Below are 6,907 nucleotides of genomic sequence, written 5' to 3' on the forward strand. Positions count from 1 at the left end.
CCCCAGTGTTGGGAGCCACCACTCCCAGCCTTTACTGACAAGCCTCAGCATCATAAAGGTGAGACAGTGGCACACAACTCCTCTTTTGATGTGATGATGGCTTGGAAGTACCAAACATTGAAGAATCCCTGTCCCAAAAAATCAGAATAGAGCCGGGCGGTGGTGACACATGCCTTCAATCCCAGCACTCAGGAAGCAGGTGGATCTCTGTGAGTTCAAGACCAGCCTGGTCGACAGAGCGAGTTCCAGGACAGCCAGGGCTACATATAGAGAAACCCTGTCTTGAAAAACAAAACAAAACAAAACTCACCCCAACACCCACCTCATCTGTAAACTGCTGGAGCATGTGAAGGGACTGGACCTGCAGATCCAAAGCTGCAGGATCTCAGGGCAACAACGGGACATCCAAGAGGAGCCCCAGTGAAGGCCAGGTATTGATAGTGTAGCAGAAGCCAGAGGCCTTGAACCAGATCAATGACTCATTGCAGTGAACATTTACAAGAAAAGATATATGGACTAAGGGATATACTGAGTGACTCACTGGGCCACACTACAGCTTCCACACTGAGATTTTGTTTGCTTGTTTGATTTGTCGGTTGGGTTGGTTTGGTTTTACTTTTAAATTTTGTTTTGTGGGGAGGTTGCAAGGACAGAGGGCAGAATCGAGGGGATGGTAAATGAGTGGGATCAGATGCACGATGTGAAATACACAAAGAGTCAATAAAAAGTTTTAAAAAAAATTGGAATACAGCCAAGCATTAGGACCTAGCAGTACAGGAACATAATATACAATGACCCAATACAATTAGCTAAATTCAATTATGGATAAAGAACATAGGAATAAACCAGTGACCAGTTTCTTTTGTTAACTGCATGTCTAGGAGAGAAAGGAGAATCTTTTGTAGATTTAAAATTACTTAAGGAGCTATCTTAAACTGAATATGTGGTCCTTGTTTGTGTCCGTTACTGTTACTGCTTCATTAAGACAGGGCAGCCCAGGCTTCCGTGAAACTTGCTAAGTTGTTTAGCCTCAAATTCTTGGAAATCCCCTTGCCTCAGACTCCATAGTGTTGGGATTATGAGCCACTAACCCACTGGTGGCCTTTTGTTATTATTTTATTTCTATATATGTGTGCCTGTCGTTGGAGATACGTGCATGTGAGTGACGCTGCCTGTAGAGGCCAGAGGTGTTAGATACTCCTGCAGCTAGAGTTCCAGGTAGCTGTGAAGCTGCTTGATGTGGCTGCCAGGACTTGAACTCTTCCTCTGGAAGAGCAGTGTGTGCTCTTTTGTGGTTTGGTTTTGTTTGTTTTTGTTGTTTTGTTTTGTTTTTTGAGACAAGGTTTCTCTGAGTAGCCCTGGCTGTCCTGTGACTAGCTCTGTAGACCAGGCTGGCCTCAAACTCAAAAATATCCATCTGCCTCTGCTTCTTGAGTGTTGGAATTAAAGGTATGCACCACCACCGCTCTGCTAACTAACAATTTCTTAAGTATTTTGGGAGTTGGGATTCCTGAGAATTGAACCCAGGGTTTGGAGCATAATAAGTATGCTTTTTACTACTGAGCTGCATCCCCAGTTGAATTTTCTAGATATTTTATGGGTTTTGTTAGCTTTTTTTGCAGTTTAGAGTAGTACTGGTAGGGAATATTGTAGAATGTTTCTTAGGATTTGACAGATCCCAAAGAAACCAGGGACAAGTCTAATTCAGTACCTGTGGCTCCTCCCAACACTTCTCACCGTGCCCCCTACGCTAAGCCTCTCCAGCCCGGGGGCTGGCCTTCCCTCCCCAGCTTCTGATTCCTATATAATCCAGCCATTTTGGCCTTGTGCTCTCTTGGCTCCTGACTGGCTTCCTCTTTGCCCTCTTGGCTTTCTTCTCTCTCTCTTCTCTTCCTCCCCTAACATCCCCCGCCCCATCTCCTCTCATGACCTGGTTCAGTCTGGACCCTTCCAGAGGCCTCTGGCTGAACTCTCTACAATCTACCTTTTCCAACCATACTGAGGAGCAGCCATGTTCTCACTTCCATTTAGGATTGTTCTGACGTTTCTTTCAGGATTAGATTTAGGTTCTAGGCTTTTGGTTTTTTGTTTTTTGTTTTTCTTTTTCGAGACAGGGTTTCTCTGTGTAGCTTTGCGCCTTTTCCTGGAACTCGCTTTGGAGACCAGGCTGGCCTTGAACTCACAGAGATCCACCTGCCTCTGCCTCCCGAGTGCTGGGATTAAAGGCGTGCGCCACCACCTCCCGGCTTGGTTTTGTTTTTTGAGACAAGGTCTTTGTTGCTCAGGCCGTTGTTAAGGCTGATACTGAACTCTTAGGCTCAAGTGAATTACTTACCTAGCTCCAAGAGTAGCTGGAAATACAGGCATATATCAAAGGGCTCAATTTGGGGTATAGGACTTTTTATTTGTTTTGACTTTTGTGTATGAGTATTTTGCCTGTATGTATGTCCATGCACTAGGTGTGTGCAGGGTCTGCAGAGACCAGAAGAATCCCCCGAGACTGGAGTTGCAGATGATTGTGAGCCCTCATGTGGGTGCTGGGAATTGACTCCAAGTCCTCAGGAAGAACAGTTAGTGTTTTTAAACACTGAGCCATCCTTCCAGCCCACTGGTTTGGGATTCTTTTGAAACGGGGTCTTTGTCACCTTGGCTGCCTTGAAGTTTTCATCTAGACCAGGCTAGCTTTGGACATGTGGCAATCTTCCTGTGTCTACCTTTCCAGTGCTGGAATTATAGTTGTTTAATATCCAGACTAGCCTTGTTTGTTTATGTTAGTTACCTTTCTATTGCTGTGACAACATGCCATCACAAAAGCAACTTACAAAAGAAAGTGTTTAGTTGGGCTTAAACTCCATGATCAGGGAGCAAAGTCCTGGCAGCAGGAACAGTTGATAAGCTAGGCACAACAGTGAACAGACCCCTCCCCTTGCCAGACAGGATTTCTCCGTGTAGCCTTAGCTGTCCTAGAACTCGCTCTGTAGACCAGACTTGCCTCTGCCTCCCAAGTGCTGGGATTAAGGATGTGCACCACCACCGTGAACAGACTTTTAAGCCCATTGCTGGGAAAGCAGAGACAAACATATCCCTTGCTAACTAGCAAATCTGATCTACTGGGTCATTTACTCTGGGCATGGTGCATGCCTTTAATCCTAGCACTTCAGAGGTAGAGGGAGGTGGATATCAGAGTTTGAAGCTAGCCTAGTCTACATCATGAGTTCCAGGTAAGGCAGGGCTACACAGTGAGATGATGTCTCAAAAGGGGGTCCAGAGGGTGGATGGTACCTGAGGAATAACATTTGAGGTTGGCCTACATACACATGTGAACACAGGAACCTGCACACACACACAAACCCCCCAAATAAGTGAATAAATAGAGTAAATAACTAAAGATGAAAAATCCTCACCTACCAGGCCACAATTAAAGAGAATCGAGGGGCCAGAAAGATAGTCTAGTGGGTAAATGTGCTTGGCTGGCAAGCCTGGAAACTTGAGTTTGATCCCCAGAACTCAAGTAAATGTGGGAAAAAAACCCAACCAGTCCCACAAAGTCCTGCTCTGATGGCCACACAGGCTGTGTTACCAAGAGTGCCCCCCCCATATTATATACATATACACACTAATATTTTTTAAAGGACTAATAAGACACACAATTGAACATGCAATTCTTCCAGAATCTCAAGGGCTCCCCTCCACAGTTGAAATTGTTTTCAAAACATTAATTTTTATTTCTTATATGTATAAGTGTTTGCCTGTATGTATGTGCATGCACTACATGCATACTTGGTGCCCAAGCAGACAAGAAGAGGGTGTCTCCAGGGAGTTATGAGCTACAATGTGGGTGCTGGGAACCAATCTGGGGCCTCTGCAAGTACTCTTAACCACATTGAGTCATCTCTCCTCTTTTCTTCCAATTTGGACCCATCTGCACTTTCAGAAAACCTAAGCTTACCTTTTTTCTTCTTATTTATAAATCTGTTTTGGGGAGAAAACCGATCATTTGAGACTTCTCCTGTGATTCTTAGGGAAAGTGTAGTCTCCTCTGGGGAATACCTTTCTGCTTCATCTTCTGTGGGGCAAGGAGTGGCATGATCTCCTGTTTAGCATTTGGTAGGCATAGCAACAGTTTCCAGCACCCTTGGAATTCAACTATAGGCATTATTTTTCCTATTAATCCCCAAAGCAAACAATGTTTGCCTATGAAGAGATAAAGGCCATAGTCTGTGGTCTTCCTCATTCCTTGAGTGGGACCTGCCAACACTCATGAGAAGTGGTTAGGAAAGAACTGGTCATTGGGTACAAGTCAAGGTGACTGTCATGCCTTACATCTCACCTTGGTTCCTTTTTTTTTTTTTTTGGCTTTTTGAGACAGGGTTTCTATGTGTAGCTTTGCGCCTTTCCTGGAACTCACTCTGTAGACCAGGCTGGCCTTGAACTCACAGAGATCTGCTTACTTCTGCCTCCTGAGTGCTGGGATTAAAGGCGTGCGCCACCACCACCAGGCTGGTTCCTTTTCCCTGTGGGGAGAGAGGCCTCAAGTCTGAAGAAGCTGAAGTAGCTGCTTCCTGGGACCCTGGAAATTGGCATCAAGTGTCCTGCTACTGTGGGCAGTGGTTTGTGTATGAGTGTTGCTGCACATATGTATGTGCATCATGTGTGTGCCAGGTGCCAGAGGAAGTCAGAAGAGGATGTCGGATCCCCTGGAACTAGACTTATAGATGGTTGTGAGCCATCATGTGGGATCTGGGAATCAAACCAAGGGGTCTGCTGCTAGAGGAACACGTGTGCCTGACCACTGCGGCACTTCCCTACTCCCAATTTTTACCATTTAGCAGAGTAGGGAGATGCTGTGGTCCAACTTCAACCTGTCCACAATATGAGGCTGCCACTGCCCCTTCCTCTCTTCCATGCTGTTCCTTTACCCATGCAATAGCATAGCATGTTTCTCCCCTGAGACACATAGAGCTGGCTCTGGTTCTGTCCTGAGGACAGGAACTCCAGGGACAGCTGCTTCTGTTAGGTCAAATACATTTCCTGTTGATTTGATTAGTTTCCCTCCAAGCAATGCATTTACAGGGGGAAGGGAACTTTTGCAGGCATACATTTGCCCAGGCAGCCTTCCTCCTCCAGTCACACACACACACACACACACACACACACACACACGAACACACTTTCTCCCCATCCACCCACAAAGCGTCAGTCACATTTAGAATTTGCACAAATGCACACCCTCCCTCATACATCACAATGCACACCCTCTCACCCACCTACACATTTCTTCCACAAAATTCACACCTGCTCACATACCCCTAGAAGCACATTCCTATGCTATGCTGGGGTGGGGGGGATGATGCGGGGCAGGCTGAGTGGGTTGTGAGAACTCAGGAACTAGCCACCCTTGTGTAGGAGATGAAAAAGCAGACCAGAATCCCACAGGTTTCTCTCTGCCACTTTGGCCCTGTAAGTAGAAATACTAAGAGCCAGGAGGGAACTTGGAGTGAAATTAGGGAGAAAACACAGAGCCAGGGCTCCCTGACCTTCAGGGAAAGTGTGCTCCTTGGCATGATTGTAATGTTTCAGGCTTGCAGCTAGGATGAAAAAATTTTAAAAGTGGAGAATAAAGCCACATCCATGACTTGCTGAAGGGGCCAGTTTGGCTGTTAACAAAGTGTAAACCCTTGGGCTAGAATTCTGTATCAGGTCAGGAATGAAGTAGAGCTGAGTTTGCCTCTAGGTTAACATCCTCCGGGAAGACTCTTTCCAATGTCAGCAGAAATAAAGAGAGTCCCTCTTACTGGAGAAGTCCCCTCTTGAGAAGTGAGGGGTAATGAAGGTGCCAGCAGCCCAGCCATTCTGGCTTCCACTCCAACTTCCAAAGCAATGGATTCTGGAAAAGAGCAGGTTTGTGTGGGCTTTAGTTTTCTTTTCTTTTCTCCTTCAGGAAAGGGTCCTGGAGCCATCTAAGAGTTTCCAAGAAAACTGGCAGAGAGCTCAGCGGAAGTCAGGCCCCTGCTCTCCAACCGTTGACAGATCTTCTTGTGCTGCCGCCTGGGGGCGCCCCCAGCTGGGTCTGAGGCCGCCGCCAGCTCTGCTGTTATCATTAAGATAATTAATAAACAAGCAAGGATAGGGCCAAGTGGAGGAAGAGGGAGGCTCCTGCTGCTCAGAAGGAGAATTCCTTGGAAAGATCCAGCAGAGTGCCGCATGGGACGTCTCACTGGTTAATTCCTTCTCCCCATCCCGGGACCTCTGCAAAGGGCCTCGTGCGTTGGCCTCCAGGGGGCAAGCAGAGATGAGGACAAGCAGGCAGGTGTGAATTGGAACCAGCTCTGCATCTTCCTGACGGGATGACTGTGGGCAGGGCCACCTCCAGTGATTACTAGTGGTGGAGCAGGCAATTATTCACTCCTTTAATAGGGACCTGCCTATTTTTCTATGGGTGTCTACTGTGCGCGCAAGGTGGTCTATCAATAATAGCAGATGTTGCACTGGCTAGTATGAAGACAACGCCAGTGTTCACACTACGTCCTAGAAAGTGGGAGGTAGAAAGAAGAAGCAAGTAGGAAGAATGACAGCCCCCAAATACACGGTGTTTTGGCTTTGGCCTGTGTAGGGTGGCAGTGGGAATGGAGAGTTGACAATTCCTAAACAGATCTTGGAAAACTCTAGCCCTACAACCAATTGGAAAACACCCTAGGAAGGTGGGTAGGAGAAAAAGAAAATGGTCTTTCTGATAGGAGAATACTTGGCGATAAAAGGTAGGCTACGGAGAACGAATAAAGAACAAATTGGGTGAAAAGCTCAACCCTTTGGTACAGGGATGCTCGCAGATCTTGGTGGGGAGCTGTCACAGCCGTCCTGGGGGCACATGAGGGTTTCGGTGTCTAGTAGGTGCTTTACGTTCTGA

This window comes from Peromyscus californicus, unplaced genomic scaffold, assembly GCF_007827085.1.
Source record: "Peromyscus californicus insignis strain IS unplaced genomic scaffold, ASM782708v3 Scaffold_7__1_contigs__length_154581171, whole genome shotgun sequence".
In the NCBI taxonomy this organism is placed as follows: domain Eukaryota; kingdom Metazoa; phylum Chordata; class Mammalia; order Rodentia; family Cricetidae; genus Peromyscus; species Peromyscus californicus.